General features: G+C 31.8%; 1 pseudogene; it reads right to left on the reverse strand.

The window, feature by feature from the left end:
- Positions 1–7,182: 7,182 nt before the first annotated feature.
- On the reverse strand, positions 7,183–15,670 carry LOC142616100 (wall-associated receptor kinase-like 10; annotated as a pseudogene).
- Between the last annotated feature and the right edge of the window lie 3,410 nt (positions 15,671–19,080).

Consider the following 19,080-nt stretch of genomic DNA (forward strand, 5'->3'; position numbering starts at 1 on the left):
CATCATCATTAATTTAATACTCTTTTTAGATACAACATAAGTAATTTACTAATTAAACTTCAAGTAATGAATAAGATAGAGGGGTGTTAATTATTAATGACTATCCCTAACCTTTGGTCTAATTTTCTAAAAGTAAAGGTTTTTTTTTATTTTTTTTTATTTTACCTTGACAGTCGACCATTGGGCTTGAGGCTAATATTCTGTGTTGATACATTGATTGTATACATGATCTTATACTGAATAGTAATAAATAGCAGAAATGGTAGTTACAAAATTCTTGGTAAATTGAAAGAATTATCATAAAATTGTTAATCTTTTAAAGTTCCTATATTTGAATTTATGAGAAGTAGAAGAATCGATTGGAGGTGCATTGGTCCAAGAGAGCTAGGCTGACAAGTTATGACATCTTGACAAACAAAGCAAATTGTCAAAAAAAATGTTTTTTGGTGCCCAATTTTTCATTTTGTTGAGGTTGCACCTACAGTTGCCACAATTGTACCGGCAGCAATGACAATGGTGCCAGTTTTGGCACATGTGGTGACACCCGTGGCAGCAATATCTGCTACAATTATTGCTGTGAGGGCAATCCAGAATATGGCTTATGAGTATGAGTATCCATATACATACTTATGTTAGGTAATTTATTATGTAAATTTACAAAATTTTCTTTGTATGATGAAGATTTGAAAGCTTTGTGAGGGCATCCATATATATGTTCTAAGAATCACTTTCAACCATTGTGGTTTTTGGTTGATAGGTGACTGCATATTGCAAAAGGTTATTTTCATATTAGTGTGGATACATACAGAAAATAACAAAAGTGTTGCTAAATTTGAATTTTGCACTAACTATGCTCACTAGAAATTTTTCTTAATATTGAGCTTTAACAAGATTTGATTAAACATTGACGTTTGGAGGATACTGGTACTTTTTTCCTTTTAGGTTGATGTCTATAATTTCTTAAACATTGTAAATATCTTTGTCTATTACCCTTCTACAACTCATGATGAAGCACTACATAGACAAAGGATACCCAGTTTTGGAATTTAAAATATGTCTAAGGACTAGGGTTTACTATGAATTTAGTTTTACTAGCAAGATTTTTTGCTTAATTGTAACTAACAATAATAGAATTGGCATTTTTTTGCAAAAAGAATTGAAATATTCTCAAGTGCCACATCAAGAATAAGAACAAACTAAATATTGACTTTTTATTTCATTTGGTTCAATGTTTCAAGATTTTTAAAATTAAAAAATGAATATTATTTGTTTCCTTTGGACATATGGTTTTTGTAGAGGCTGAGATTGATTGTGAGTATTTGAGATGTGTATTTTGTTTTAGAATTAAGGAGAGAGAGAGAGAGAGAGAGAGAGAGAGAGAGAGAGAGAGATTTTGTAACAACTTTTATTCTATAATATTCCTCTGAAGTTTTTTTTTTTTTACTCATTCCTTGAACTGAATAATTATAATGGTTATCTATGTGCAATTTATAATTGTTGTTTCTTATGATGAACTTATTAACTAACAAAGTTTTATAACAATTATGCTATAATAAATTTAAACATTCTCCAAAACTATCTTATATAAAACATTGCAACATTATCCGTGCATTGCACGAGTAACTTACTAGTTTTATGAACGGCTGTGTGTGAGAGTTTGGTAAAGAATTTGTGAATAAGTGGTTTTTGCAACTGGACTCGCGACTGATGACCCGCAAAACAAGCCAAGTGAGAAGCACATGCTGGAATTTGAAGAGTCTTTGACAGGCTGGATTTCGTAAGTGATTCGTGCTCAGGCCAAGTCACAAGTGACCCGCGAAACCCATTGCCTATTGGTTTTTGGAGCGTGACTTTTCCCATTTTTTACCATCACTATATAAACCCTCATTACCCATGAAATGTAAGAAGAAGAAGGTGTATTTTCTGAAGGAGTATTTTTTGAAGAAACTTTTGAGAGAGAAACCCTAGCCAAACACTTGAGAGTTAGAGGTTATTTTACCCACAATTCTCTACATCCTTTCTCTAAAGTTTTCATTTACTCTTACCTCTCCATTTACACATCCTTGAGAGGTTCTTAGCCTAAACACTTACCTCACTCATTCTTAGTGTTGAAAGAAGTTTTGGTGCCTTTGGGAAGCATTGGAAGAAGCCATTGAGTGGCGGATGCAATCGGGCGGAACTGCGGGATCCGGAAAGTTTGTGAAGACAAGATTCTGAGAAGTCCGTTGGTAGCAAGAGCTTAGAGGGATCAAGTACATTGGGTAGATTAGGTTTGGAAGGTTTTTTTTTTTATTTTTTTTTATATATATTCGTGTACTCCAACTTATTCACCAGTGGATCGATTTCGACTTACAGGGTCGCGGAGAGGTTTTTTGCCGAGTTTTTCAGTTTCTTCTTTGATAACACGTCTTGGTGTTATCTTGTGTTTGCATCTCTCTTCCCTACTCTTTAAGCTTTACGTTTATTGCTCATTGTGGTTTGCTTATGGCTTAGAGTAGTGTTACTGGTTTATTGCGCTTCATTTACTCTTGTTCCCCACTTAGATAAGTTAGAGTAAAAGCAATTTAGCCATAATTTAAAATTAGGAGTCTAAACAAGTTTTAGTATTTTCACACTCATTGAGCTTTCAATATCCTTGACAAGTGTTTCAACCCTCTTCCATTAAGAGTCGCATAAGTATGACTAGCCTCTAAGAGTGTGTGCTTAGAGGCCCTTTTATTTTTTTAGGAGAGTCATTGATAATAATACCACTGGAAAGATTACTTTCATTAAGGGAAAATAAAATGTAAAAAAAAAAAAAAAAATTAGAAGAGAGAAGGCTTGTGCTGAATTTATTATTTTATTTTTTTTCCAAGAAGAAAAACTTGATAACCCAAAGGAAAAAATATCAAAAATAAAATCAAATACATGTGAAAAATTAACAATTAATATACAAAAGTGCATCTTAATTACGCCAAAATAAATACATAGTTTCAAAGAAATTTAAAACAATCCTTATTGCAAAAAAAAAAAAAAAAACTAAAATTTAGAGTTTTCCCACTAAATACAAAGCAAATAAAAATAAGAAAATAGATGATTTATAGATCTTGTTCTTCAAAATTCCCCACGGAGAAATTAACCATAATTTTTTGGATTTAAAGTTTGTATTAGAAAGAGAAGAAAATTGAGGAAGAGTGATGATTATTCTTTTAAGATTATTATAATTTACCTATCTATGGTTTGACCAAAATTTAAGTTGCTTATCTATGATTTGAAATTTGACACTTTACCCACCCGAGATTTGACCAAAATTTAAGCTGCCTACTTGTTGTTTGAAATCCCATAATGCAAGTGTTCCGCTGTATTGTTTTAAATCTTATTTGAGCTTGTATTTTTATATTTTTTGTGTTTTTGGAAAAGAGAGACATAAAAGTGGAGTAAATACATATTTAAACATGTTTTTGACATAAGTGAATTATAGAACTCTAACTAAGCTAACTTCAGGTGGGTAAAGTGTCAAATTTTAAACTACATGTAAGAACTTAAATTTTGGCCAAATCATATGTGAATAAATTGTAATTTGCCCTAAGATTTAATTGAACGGATGATATGGCATTTCTTTAGTATTTTGTTTTTGAGAAAGCTTTAGTATGGTGTTTAAGTTCACATTTTTATTATTATTTATGACCACTAGTTCTTAATTTTTTTTGTCATTTGTCTATTTATTTTCCTAACCATTCACCTTCCAAAGGCTAATTAAGTATTTTGATCTTAAAAAAAAGTAAGTTGTTGAAAAATATTTTAATTGAGTAATATATGTGTAATCTAATTATCTATTATCTATTGATATTATAAAAAAAAAAAAGTTATTTTGGAACAATAATCAAATACATCATGATTAGAAAAGAAGCCTAGAAGTAATTTTATTTATTTTTTTCCACTTTTTCAATACATGAAATTAAAATTGTATACATATAGCAATAAAATGTATACAACATTCTTCTAACGTTTGGCATTTTTGATGTTTCTTTTTTGACACAAAGGTATATATATATATATATTTATGGGTTGGGTTCAAATTAAGGGGTGTATGCTATGGTTATATCGGGTTCAAGGCAAGGGATTTTGCCATTATTACATTGTATATAAGAAAAAAGTCTTTGAGTTATAGCTAGATAAGGTTTTTTAAGATTATGTAATATATTAACATTCTTTTCAATCAGTTCAACATCATCACAAACTAATTCTAATAAGATATTCATCGACAAAATTTATGCTTTAGAGATTGAAGTCATTTGATAAATTGAGATCAGAATGTTCATTCCTCATCAAGGTTGTCAAAATCGGGATCCTACGTAGGATCGTTGAAGGTAGGTGGGATCGTATACCGTAAGATTGGATTGTAAATCGTAAGATTCTGCATATTTTTAGATTTAAAGCAAAAAACACATTGATAATGGCTTTGTATGTTGAGTAATCACATAAATTATAAATTCATCCATAAAAAAACTTACATTTGCATTATATGATGTAATTTGCATATCATACATCACTACATCTATACTAACGAAACAAATATATTTAAGTTTTGACCCAGTGTATCCCAAAAGTTCAATAAATGTTTAATTAGCAACCAATACCAAAATATTTATCAAAACATATGGAAAATATTTTCCAAGTTCTAAGTTCCAAGTTTGAAATCCAAAATAAGTTAGCAAATGAAAACTAGCTAACTACAATACGAAATCCAAAAGCAAGAAGAATATTAAGGTAAATTGAAAATTTAATTATTCTCATTCTAAGGTTCTTATAACCACCGTCCTAAATTCCTAATCATCATCATCCATTTCATCATCTGTGTAGATAGTATATATTTGTATACTAGAGCTGCAAAAGACATTAATATACAATTTCACACTCAACTATTCAAGCTATACCACTCAGTAATAATTAAAGAGCATGCTCAAAAAAATCAATCAATCAATATACAAATACAAGCATAATTGATAAAATTATATATAAAAAATATTTTAGTAATATTTGAACACAAATTAGTATATTGATCAAACAAATTTAACAACATTATTGCTTAAAAGGCACCAAAGCCAACACCAAATTCTTCATTTAGAAATGATGAAGCATTCCTTCATTTTGATTACAAGTGAACTAGAAACTAGAAAAAAATTGTTTAGGTTAACATAATTTCATAAAATAAAAAATAAAAAGTCATATCATCACAACATGAAAAAATGAAAACCCTTAAAACTTCATCAAAACAAAAATTTATCCCATAAAAAAAAAACAAAAATTTATGTTTTTGGTAAGATCGGTAGGATCCATACGATCCTGTGATCCTATACAATCCTACATACAATCTTACTATTTTTACGATCCTAGCATGATTCTAAACGTTTTGGTGAGGTGGGATTGTAAAATAGTGCGATCCTACGATCCAGATCGCGATTTTGACAACCATGTTCCTCATTCTTTGGCCTTACATTCATTTATGTGAAAACTGTGTATATCTCATTGTTTACACTTGGGTTATTTAAATTTCTTTGTTATTTATTTGCTTTTTCTTTCTTTCTTTCTTTTGTCTTTGTCTAATTTAAGGATGATAGACAAGTACGCAATGAAAGAAAAAAGCAGAATGGAAGACAATGGCTTTGCCAACCAGTCACAAAGTAAAATGATTAAAGTATTCAAATTTGTGTAAAAACCTTTAAAATTATATTCATTTCTATTAAAGAATACTTGAAAATGTAATATTAATTGTTTTTTTTTAGAGAGAGTTTCAATCTATAACGGCCGTTCCTAATGATAGCTCTTTATCATCAGACCAAGATATCAATTAGTTTTTAATGTAGGCAGAGATTGAACCTCAAATCTCTTATTCAACCATCTGAGACTTTACCAGTTGAGCTAGCTAGAACCCATTGTAATATTAATTGTTAATGCTAAGATTTACTTGGAAATTATTTCATGAAAATTTAAAAAGTTATATATTGAATGAGGTTTCATTGTTGACTTGAAGGTAATAAATTTTCACCACGTGGTAACTAGGGATGGAGCCAGGATTCAAACTTAGGGGGGGCCGAAGTTCTTTATTCAAAGGTTTAAAAAAAAATTAAAATATCAATACTAAAGGTTGACAAAGTTGCATTATTAGCATTAATTTATTAATTGTATTTTTTTCTTTTGAATAAAATTTAATAATAGGATTTTATAATCAATAATTTTGCAAGTCAATTGGCACATTTTAATATTTTTAGGGTCTAACTAATGTATGGATGAAGCGATCAATATGAGGCATATGAGTTGTCTCTATAACTATAAGGGTGGAGTAATTTGAGAGGGCATAGAGCTCTCAAGTGAGAGGGCATAGAGCTCTCAAGTGAGAGGGAGAAATTTGGTAAAGGTTATTGGATTTTTGTGATTTTTTTTTTCTAAGATTTGTAATTGATTTGTTGTTATTGTTTTTGCATAGACTAGATTTATGATTTGTCCAAAGATTTTCTTATTATCTGGATATGTGCATTTTTTTTTAAAGATTTTTCTTGTTATCTATTTGTTGGATTTCTTGGGTTAGTTTGTAAATTTTTTAGGGAAGGGGGGCCAAGTATATAAATTTAAGAGCTAGAATTAAAATTCTTTTTGTTAATATACATATTAGTATATTTTTTTTTCAAAGGTTGGGGTGGGGGGGGGAGCATGGCCCCCCTTTGCCCTTGAGTAGTTCCGTCCTTGGTGTTAACTAAACATGTCTTTCTATTATATGGATAAAATCTAATATTGTAGCTTTGCTTTGATATAAATGAAACCTCTTTTGCATTCTCAAATCTAGAATTAAATATTGGTCTTTTAGAGATTTTAGCGATATGTTGGTAATATTGGAAGTTTCGGAAGTATTTTGGGTACTTTGGCTATAAAATATATAGTTAGGGTTTGCATTTGAAAAATAATAGTGCTAGAGCTACAAACTATTGATGTGGATAATGACACATCAGTTATTGAGATAACTGAGATACATATCAGGGATTAAAAGAACTCAAATGAAAATTTCATCATAAGCCATTTTAAAAAAAGTCATATCAAATCTAAAAAACCAATCTACTAACAGTCCATCTCTCCATCTCTCTTCGTCTCTCTCCAATGACACACCCACCCAAATCCATGCCAACAAAAGGTTTTACTTTGGTCTAATTAAAAAGATAACAGTGGGCGGGAGTCTGAAGATGATACTACACCACTGTCCGCACTTGACATTGTTGATGTAGAAATAGCATCCCATTGCTCATACATTTCAACTGTAACATATTCAACCTCTTCACAGTTTTGTTGAACATTAGGAGCTTTTCGTAATGTTTGAATTGCCTCCAACTTTGTTGCAACTTCTTTCATTGTTGGTCGTTTCTTTCCACTCAAGTTCAAGCACATTTTCGCAAGATTTGCAACAGCTATAATCTCATCTTTCTTAGCATCCTTCATAACTCGAGCATCAATAATATTAAACAAATTGTTCTCCTCCATTGAATGAATGAAATATGTGGCTAAACTTTTGTTTTCTTGTGTCCTTGTAGAAGAGATTGCTTTTTCTCCTGTTAAGAGTTCAGTAAGGACAACACCAAAACTATAAACATCACTCTTTTCAGTAAATTGACTTGACTAGAAATATTCAGGGTCCAAATAACCAAAAGTGCCCTGTACTACTATGGTTAGGTGAGTTTGATCAACAGTAATGGATCTTGAAGTCCCGAAGTCTGCTATTTTGGCTCTGTACTTATCATTTAGGAGTATATTTGTAGTCTTAATGTCTCGGTGGTCAATGGGTGAGGAGGCTGCTGAGTGTAAGTAGAAAAGAGCTTCTGCAGCTTCATTGGCAATTTGTAAGCGCATATCTCATGTTGGTGGAAACTCCTCATTTTGGCCATCGAGATAATGAGATAGAGTTCCATTAGGAATGAATTCATAAACTAGCAGAGGAACTTCTGTTTCTAGACAACAGCCAAGTAGCTTAACCACATTCCTACGGTTAATTTGTGAAAGAATGACAACTTCATTGATGAATTCTTCGAGTTTTGCTTCATCAATTACCTTGGATTTTTTCACTGCAACGATCCTCCCATCTACCAACATGCCTTTGTAAACGGTGCCTTGTCCTCCTTGGCCAAGTATTCTATTCACATTTAAATGGTCAGTGGCCTTTTCCAGTTCCTTTGAATTAAACAATTTGGTTTTCTCAACATTAACTTCACTTGAAGATAATTGTTGTTGTAGCAATAAACCACAATTTCGTTTGAAGAATTTCTCCTTGCGTTTAATTTTGTTCCTTTTCTTTACCACTTTGTAGGACCACCATCCACCAATTAGCAAAAATAGTAACCCAAGGCTTGTGCTAATACCTGCATAGCGCAATCAAATAGGAAAGGATTACTCCTTGTAGTAAAGGTTATAATATGTTCAAGTAAAATAGAGACACATCTTTTTTGAATGCTCAAAAAACTTGGCAAACTATACAAGAGAAGGAAATACTAAGAATTGTTAATGGGGAAAATACATACACACACACACACACATATATATATATATAAGAAACATGTTTTTCCTTTGGAATGAGAGAAAGGAATGGAAATCAATCTAATAGAATTGATCTTTCAAGAATATTGCATCTGTTCCCTTATTTGAAATGACTATGAGGTTGATCATTCTATCCCATTCCTCTCAAAATAATAATAATCTTTATTTTAATAAAATTGGCATGAAATATTGATTTTATCCCTATTTAAATAAAAAATCAAATGGAACGTAGCATCCAGGGATGCAAAAAAATGTCTATTTTACATCCTCAAAACGTACTTTATTTATTTTACCATTCAATGTCACAATTCATCCAACATCTTGGTTTCTCTTTTTACATACAACTCATTAAAATAATATAAACTATACCAATAAATAATATAAAAAAATTGGTTTTTCTCTCTTCTCTTGTATTTCTTTTACCTCTCTACCTTTTTGTCTCTCTTTTTCTCATTAAAAATAGATTTTTTTTTACATCCTTGTGAATTGTTGGTTCTCATATATGAGAACCAACTATTCGCAATTGGTAAAAATAAATAGAGACCCACCCTAGATGTGGGTGGGTTTTGACTTGTTAGTTGCTAAAGTAGCAACTGAGGGGTTTTACACCCCAATACTCCTGCTCTAATAAAATTAATTGGATATTTGATTTATAGACTCCTAAGCATACTATAAAAAATTACATCATATTCCATTCCATTGTGTTCTCTCTATTACTCTTCATTTGATTCTTTTATAATCTACCAAACATGGTTTAAATGATTCTACGACTTTTTTGTTTTTTAATTTGTTTTTCATAACTGATAATACGAGCGGTTTACCTAAAAATTAAATTAGTACAAAGCATACAAGCTTTTATTGAATAAAATTAAAAAACTAGCAAAGGAATGGGACATGTGGCTTGATGTTACACAAACAATAAGGTAGTTTTTTTTTTCGAGAAACTGTGTAAGTGACAAGAAAGATGAGTTCAAATCGCTAAACGAATTTAAAAATAAAAAACAGCAGGAAAAGTTCCACAACTTTGGTAGCAAATCTGAAGAAATTAAAGTATCTGTTAAACAAAAAAGATGTACCTATTGTGATCGCTTTGGTCGGAGGAGGACGAGGCTCGATGACTGCTAAACAATAGTATGACCCATAAGTGTTTAAGCAGAGGGATCTCGAAGAGTTATTCCAGCCACTTGAAGAGTTATTCCAGGCACCCAAACACATATTGGAACCTATGCATTCGTTAATATCTGACATATAATGAAAAACACAGCTTTAGAACAATTTGAGCAACAAAACTGAAAGCCACATTGACAATCATCCAAAAACAATCATTTTAAATATCTAAGTGATAAGTTTGATTTACCAAAAAAAAAAAAGTTGATAAATTTGGAAGTTCATTACTATTAGAACTTACATTCCTTGGCTGATCGAGCCAATCCTTTGAAAGTTTCAACTCCTTTTTTTTATTTTTTATTTTTTTTATAATAATTTGATAATTAGAGTGATTTGAAAATTTCAACGTTTACTACCTTATGAAATATCAATATAAAAATGGCGAAAATGCACTTTTCGTCCTTACATTTTGGGTCAATTCCCATTTTGGTCCCAAAATTGATTTCGTTACGAATTTCGTCCCTAAAAAAAGAAAATCGTTTTTAAAATGGTCCCTGCCGTCAACCCATTGACAGAAACCTCCTACGTGGCAAACGGAAGGTCCTGCTTGCTGACGTAGCAATGACGTGGCCATTAAAATATTATTAAAAATAATTATTTGAAAATTTTAAATGCCACGTCACATTTTAATTTTTTTTAAACAGAATCACGTCAGAAAATTAATATAAAAAATAAAATAAATTTTAAAAAAACCTTAAATCTAATTTAATTTAAAAAAAATTACTTATCATTATTAATTTTCACAAGATCATTACACTTGTTCTTCATGTCCTTCCCAATCAAACCCAGCAATGTTCTTCCCAATCAAACCCAGATTACAAGAACACAAACCCACAACCAATAACTCCAATCCAGATCACAACAACACAAACAAAAAAAGAAAAAAAAGAAAAAAAGAGATCGGAGACCCAGATCAAAATGAAGATCAACCCAGATCCACCGAGGCTCGTCACCTCCACCGTTCAGATCTTCCTTCGACTCGGTGGACCTGAAGAAGAGCGTCGCTGCTTCGGTGGTGGAGGTGGACTTGCTGGGGTCGGCGGAGGAGAGAAAGGTCGATCTGACCCACCACGCAAAGCCAAAAGACCCGACCCAGAGAGATCGGAGAGAAAATCCGACAGCCCAGATCGGAGACCCAAATCAAAATGAAGATCAACCCAGATCCACCGAGGCTCGTCACCTCCATCGTTCAGATCTTCCTTCGGCTCGTTCCCTCCACCACCCAGTCCGCCTTGTTCAACCCAGATCGATATCTTCCTCTTTTCTTTTCTTTTTTTGGTTTTTGGCTTCAGGTGTTCTTGATGAGAGGAGGAAAGTTTGAGTTGATTTTTGGCCTTCGTTCTTGTTGATTAGAGAGAGGGAGGAGGAAGACGTTTTTGGTATTGTTTAGATTTGTAATAAAAAAAACAATTGAAGCTTGTTGTTCTCTGAAATGAGAAACATCAAGCTTTTTGAATTTTTGAATTAATTTAATTAGATAAATAAAAAAATCGTTTAAAACTAAAAAAGTAAAATTTTTGTTTGTTTTTTATTTTTTTTAAATTAAAATTAAAATTGAGGAATTAAAAAAAATTTTAAAATTTTTTATTAATTAAAATGCTGATGTGGCATTTAAAAATTCCAAATAATTATTTTTAATAATATTTTAATGGCCACGTCATCGCCACGTCAGCAAGCAGGACCTTCCGTCTGCCACGTAGGAGGTTTCCGTCAATGGGTTGACGGCAGGGACCATTTTAAAAATGATTTTCTTTTTTTAGGGACGAAATTCGTAACGAAATCAATTTTGGGACCAAAATGGGAATTGACCCAAAATGTAAGGACGAAAAGTGCATTTTCGCCTATAAAAATTCCTATATTGATTTGATGATACTTAAAATTAATAGACTCGGAGAAGTAATTTACCTGTACATCCTTGAGGAAGATATGGATTTCCTTCGAAGCCGGATTTGCATAAACATGTAAAGGTTGAAGATTTATTTGAACATGTATAGGATGATGAGTTATCACTTGATGATTGGTTATTTCCCGTAACAAGTGGGAACAATGTTGTATTTAACCCCCAATCTAATGCCACAGGAACTTGGGACATATTTTGGATTTCAAAGGGGTTTATCAAATTGACTTGGAACCACATTTGCTCTGCTAAGAATGCATACTTGCAATCTATGGTACTTTGAGATTCGTTGTTTATTGACTCTATAGTTGCGTTAAACAGTTGGAGATTTGAAGGGATCGAGGTTTGGCAACAGTTGGTGCCATTGCAACTAGTGCCATTATTATTTTTGAGTAGCGTGGTGTTTGTCACACAAACAGACCTGCAGCCACCAACAGTTGTACCATTTGGGGATGTCAATGACGCGAAATTGTCACAACCCACAGCAAGAAATTTGTTTGCGAATTGCGAGAACACAAAAGGGCTTGATGCTAAATCCAAACTTGCTTCTGTCTTAGTACCATTTGCACATGTCGAAAAAATAGGATAGTTGACACGAACTGTGCCATGTTGTAATGAAATATTTAGCACCTCCAGTTTGAAGCTCTTCAAGAAAGGTTTGGGAGATGAGGCCACAGCACTTTGATTATTGCAATCTATGGCAAACCAATCGTCGATGTAGCAACCAGCTCCTACTCCAAAAGGGTATGGAAAATTAACGCATGCTTTTTTATTTTATTTTATTTTATTTTATTTTTTAAAGCATGCTTTATTTCTAATATTTTAGAGTCCATTGGGTTGGGAGGATAAGAAAGTAAGAGGATAGAAAATAAAAAGATGATGAAAAAGTGGGAGGATAAAAAAGTTTTTAGTTTCTCTCATATATATTTAGTATCCGTTTGGATACAAATTATTGCGTTTACGTTTAGCACGCTCACGTTTCAGCCTTTTTTTTTTCTTCGGCTCAGCTTTTCTGCTTTTAAGGGACAAAGGCTACTGTTCATGAATAGTAGCCGCAATAGTGGACTTTTCAGCCACTTTTCAGTGCATAAGTGGGTCCTGTGCACTGTTTACGGGATCCAGAAACTTCACTTTTCAGCATTTTTTTTTATTAAAAATGGGTTCTACAGCACTATTCACATATTTAAAAATTATTTTGCTATAGTGTTTTCAGTTTTCAGTTTTCAACAATAAGTTCTATCCAAACGGACCCTTAGTGGGAAGGGTGGAAGGAGGGATGATAAACTTTTTTGTTTAGTTGAAAATAAAGTTTGTATAAATTTACCATTATGTCCCTATTAAATAAAATAAAAAGTAACACATTATACTTAAACAAAATTGTATATAAATGGATACTTCATTAAAGTTAAAAAAAAAAGCATATGAAATTAACCCAAAAGTTATTTCTAAAATAAAAAATAAAAAAAGTAACCAACATGTCTAGACAAAATCAAAGAATAAAAAGCCAACACGTTAATATAGAGAAAAAATCAAAGAAAGAAGGAAGAAAAAAACCAACAGAAAGAAAAAATCAAAGGAAGAAAAAAAGAAAAAAGAAGCTAATACGATAGAAAAAATAGCAGAGAAAGAAAAAATAAAAGCCAACACGATAGAGGTGAAGTCCAATGTGAGGGCTATTTTTGGAATCATCTCATGAGCTTCCCCTTCTTAGTTTTCTCTTTATTTTGGGAGAAAACTTTTTGGTGGGTTTGGGGAGAAAATTCTTGGATTCCATCATTTATTTTCTTTTCTCTTCACCTAACCAAACACACTTTAAAAAAGTTTTCCTTTCCACTTTCTCTCTAAAATTTTCAATTTATTTTATTTCACCTCCAAACAAACACATCCGTTAAGGTTGTAACTTGCTTGTTTGTTATAATTATATATTCTCATAATTAAATATTTGACAAAGTCCTATTTCTTTAGTTTGTTAATTTTTTTTTGGCGAAAACACTATTTTGGTTTCTACATTTTGGTGTCAAAGTCAATTTGGTCCCTACATTTTGACAACAGTCAATTTAATCATTCTTATTTTCAACTTGCAGTCAATTTGTTCTCTACAGTTAATTTACTAATGAAAAATGCCTACATAGCAAACAATTTATACTGTTGACATGTCTAATATTAAAAAAAATAAATGAGATAATGACATGTCTAAATTTTATCCACTACATCATTAATCAGTTGGTAAAAAAAAAAGGCCACATCACCTTTTACAAATATATTTCTTTTTTTTTACTCTCTTTATTTTTCTTTTAATTTTCTTTAATCAACACATAATTTTCACATAATTCTCTGACAATTTTCTTCGTTGTTCCAGCAAATAACAATTGAACTTGCATAGCATTTCACCCAGTGGAAACCATGATTTGGAAAACAGTCCACTCTCTCTCAATATTTGTGAGCTTTTGTGTTGTGTTGTATTGTATACCAAGTGTATGTATAGCAACCAAGGCCATGGACCTGATCTCAGGAGATGGTTTCAAGTGCACAACAAAGGTGGAGTTCTTGTACATGTTGTTTGGGTTTTGGTCCGAAATGATGAAGGTGTTAGAGATGAGGTTTGTGAAATCAGTGGCAATGGAGTTGAACCAGTGGGCGTCAAATCCAGAAACTTGAATAGAGCAATGGTTCTAGACCATTTTGAATTAGAATTGGAGGTCCACTAAGGGGCTGGATTTGGATCTGAATGGGAGAGGAGGATAAGGAGGAGAAATCCCAAGAAGGTCAGTTTCTAAGGCATGAGATCCTGATCTGGCATAGTTGTGGTAGTTGAGGGTGAGATTTTTCTTTCTAATTTTGTTTGAGTGAGTGGTTTGGAGAGAGGGAGAGAGCCCATAAAGGAATTGATTGTGCTATCTAGAGAGATAATCGTGGCGGTGAGTGCGGTTCTGGTGGAAGAGAGGTGGCACAAGCACTAGAGGTTAAGTGAGGAGGAGGAGATTGGGAGAGACAGACGGCTGTCCTGGGTTTGGGGAAAGAGCAATGAAGAATGTTTTGGGTTTGGGAAGAAGAACAGTGAATCATGTGGGAGAATAAAATAAATTTTTAAAGAAATCGTAGGAAAATTGAAAGAAAAAATAAAGGAAAAAAATTGGAAAAGAAAAGAAATATATTTATAAAGGCTGTTATGGTTTTTTATTTAATTTTTTTTTCTAACTAAGCACTGGCATAAGCACTAACATGGTCAATAAAATTTCAAAACATCAAGAACTTGGGACATATTTTGGATTTTAAAGGGGTCTATTAAATTGGTTTCGAACCACATTTGTTCTGCTAAGAATGCATACTTGCAATCTATGGTACTTGGAGATTCCTTTGTTTATTGACTCTATAGTTGCGTTAAACAGGTGGAGATTTGAAGGGATCGAGGTTTGGCAATAGTTGGTAGTGTGGTGCTCTTCTCACAAACAGACATGCACCCACCAACAGTTGTACCATCTGGGGATGTCAATGACGCAAAATTGTTGCAACCCATAACAAGGAATTTGTTTTCGAATTGTGAGAACACAAAAGGGCTTGGTGCTAAATCCACACTTGCTGTTGTCTTAGTACCATTTGCCCACATCCAAAAAATTGGAGAGTTCATACCAACTGTGCCATGTTGTAATGAAATATTTATGCCCCGTTTGGTAGAGTTGTTAAACAACTCATTTTCAATTTTTAAACAACATTACACACATTTTCACGCACTTTTTCACCCACACATATTTTAAAAAACTACAAACAATATTACTTAAACTCCTCTACCAAATGGGCCCTAGCAACTCCAGTTTGAAGCTCTTTAAGAAAGGTTTGGGAGATGAGGCCACAACACTTTGATTGTTGCAATCTATCGCAAACCAATCGTTGATGTAGCAACTAGCTCCTATTCCAAATTAAAGGGTATGGAATATCAGCGTCCCCACATTGTGCTTGACATGATTTTTCGCTATACTTGCTCCTTTTACCACCGTATTTATTAATTGATCCCAATAACATAAGTATCTCAAACACAGTTCGCACGACCATCTCTCTCTCTCTCTCCACACACACACATATATATATATATATATATATATATATATATGTATATATGATAATAATGATGAATGTGAGTGTGAAACATTAATGTAAAAAAATAAATGAAAGTAAAAAAAGTAAAAAAAATTTGTGAAGGGATTAGGTGAATTGCATGGTGCAATTGCACTTAGCAATTGCACCGAATCCCAATCCTACTTTTTATACTTCGAAGCAGGTACAAATAAAAAGCTGACAAATTCATATATATAAATATATATATATATATATATATATATATATTTCTTTGCAGGTTGCCAAGAAAAAGGACGAAGTATAATTAATGAGTGCTTTACTTCTTTTTATTTTGATAAGTGTGCTTTATTTTTAATTTTTTTTTGAAAAGTGAACCAAATAATTTTTTATGATTTTTATTATACTTGAGATACTGTAGAGTTTGTTTGGTAAAGAAAAAAAATTGTAGATTTATGTGTAAGTGATAATTAATTACTTACAATTTGTCACATCAGAATTGTGATAAAAAAGTTGTAGAATAATTGTCATCCTAAACTATTAGTATTTATAATTATATTGTTGCAAATATCTGACAAAGCCCTATTTCTTTCGTTTGTTAATTTTCTTTTTAAATAAATTTGATAATTGAGTTAGCTCAAATTATTATTATCTTTTCTTCTATCCTAACTAGTCGTAAACCTTTTCTAAATAAGTAAAAAAACTAGTAGTAAACACAACTGTCAATAAAATCTATATAAATTTTCTTTTTCTATTGAATCAATGGTGGCTCTAGAAATTTTATTTTAGGTGGTCACTAAGAAATTTAAATTACCACAATATTTTTTATGATAATATTTTTTAAGGAAAAATGAAATTAGAAATTATTTTTTATTGAATAGGTTGAACAAGTTACAAATTCTATCCTTTTGTTTTATAATAATTTTTTTTTTGTTGATTTTTTTTTTCACTTGTTGTTGTGTGGTCTTGTATTGTTTTTGTTTGGTGTATTTTTGTTGTTATTTGGGCTAATATTTATTGTTGTTATTTAAGCTTAAAAAAAAGGGATTAAGAATTATGTTTGGGGTTGTAAGGTTGAATTTTCTTCTCATCTACCTTCAATTTATTTGCAACATCAATCAACAAAGGTTTGATAGTAGAATTAAAATTTTCTATTCCAAGAAAATCAACATATTGTGTAGTCATCTTCAACAAATCAACCGAAACCTAAGGATTGTGAGTTGTGGACTCATCCTCATATTTAACCTCAATTGGATCTTCCATAATATTCTTAATAATTACCATCTCTTGATTTTTGTTATTATCCACAATTAACTCAACCTTCTTTTCTTTGATCTCTTCATCAAATTTTTGACAAGTGGTATCTTCCATTTTCAATTCAATAACTTGTTGCAAGTCTTGATCTTTTTTAACCACTTCAAATTTTTTTATAGAAATAGTCTGTCTCTTGTCAACCCACAAACCCTGTTCTTTTCTTGACACATGGACTTGGTTATGATAATTTTGGTTTTGTTGTTGAATTTTCATGTTTTGAACATATTACTTTCATATGAATATACATATTTATAATCAACACTTGTATAACCTAGTTTATTATAATAGTCATTAGGAAACCATAAATCAATTAATACCTTTTTCATTCTTTAGTAAGAGTAGATTGGATGCTTACCGCGCTGCTTTCTATCTATTTGAATGTCTTCTCACCATTCCTCTCTTTCTTTGTCTAATTTATTAGATGCAAGCCACACTTTTCTTCATCACAAATCTTCCAAAAATTAAAATATTCTTCCAAATCAAGAAGCCAATTGAGAAAATCCAACTTACACATATCTCCATCAAAGAATAAAATTTGGAAGATGAATTTCACTTATAATTTGCTGAATAGCAATCTTTTGTTGAATTTCACTTATAATTTGCTGTGTCTTTTCATGAAATTGGTGGAACTCAACCCTAGTGTGAAATGTGTTTTCAACTTCATTATTGTAGTTGTGGTGGTTATTGTCACGTTGGTTAGCCATCAAACTAGGGTAAGTCAAGGCTATGATACCAACTGAAGTTGCGGAAGCCTGAAGAAAGTACACACAATGCTCTCCTTGATGGACAGAAACTAAAATGTTAGTTCTCGGTAGTGAACCTCGAATCCTTGAGGGGTTTCTTGAATTCACAAGGTGAAAAACTAGAATCTACTAGGAAAAGAATTCAATAAAAAATCTGTATATTATTGATAATAATCTATGAAAAATGTTTACAAACTTAGGGACCTATTTAAGGGCTTCATAAAACTTGATAGACAAGAAAATATATTTTAAAGTAACTCCTAATTAGTACCTAACCATAATAGGAACCAAATTTGGCCTAAAGAGCATTAAAAGAACCTAAAAAAGGGAAATAAATAACTTAAACCTAAAATAATGAATTTTACATAAGAATACCAAAATTAATAAATTATAATAATTAAGTAGTAAATTGTGGTATAGTAAAATGAAAATTTAACCATCATTTAGGAAAACAAAAATTGCAAGTGAAGAAATGATAAAAGAAAAAAAAAATTGAATAAACTACAGCCAAAAGCACTTATTGGCACCCTGAGGAACCTGATACACCACTTCTCTTATATATTGAGAAATAGTACTGTGATAACTTATTCAAAGGAAAAAATGGTAAACGTTAAAACTGGGGGAAAATCTATGATCAAAAGTACATTGCACAAAAAAAAAAAAATCTAAAATAAATAGATACAAAATTGAAGAAGGAACAAAACAACGTGCTAAATTATTGGCCCTTTTACCAATTACCAGATCATTTCACTACAAGAAATTTGACCATTTTCAACCTCTTTTTTTTTTTTTTTTTGAGAAGTTCACTAAAGTTTGTCCCAACTAGTACTAATGTGACACTATTACTATGTGAAAAATCAATCACTGCCTCTCTCTATCTTGCTAGAAATTTCTCTCTAATTCTGGACATTTCTCTCTTGCTTTCTTTCCGGAATTCTCTCCAAGATATTTCTCATATTTTCTCTAGAAGCTTCCCTACACTCACAACTTTAAAGTGTCTAGAAGCTTGGAGAAAGATAGTATTTAAAAAGATGAAGCTAGAAGCTTCAATGTCGGTTCTAGCTTGTATAAATTGGAACCTTTGGTTCCCACGCCACGTGTGGAATGATGTGAACTGAAGTGAAGTGTGAGGTGAAGTAAAATGGTGTGAGGTGAAGTGTGTCATAAGCCAAGTGAAGCAAAGTCAGAAGTGTCAGTAGGTGTCTAAAGAAGAAGAAAATACAAGGTGTTTCGGATGCATACATCCTCCAACTCACATGAGGATGCATGCATCCGAAACACCTAATACCACCTCCTAAAGAAGTGGGTGCAAGTGTATTTGTTGAGTAAGTG

The sequence above is a fragment of the Castanea sativa genome, chromosome 11 (assembly GCF_040712315.1).
Source record: "Castanea sativa cultivar Marrone di Chiusa Pesio chromosome 11, ASM4071231v1".
NCBI lineage: Eukaryota > Viridiplantae > Streptophyta > Magnoliopsida > Fagales > Fagaceae > Castanea > Castanea sativa.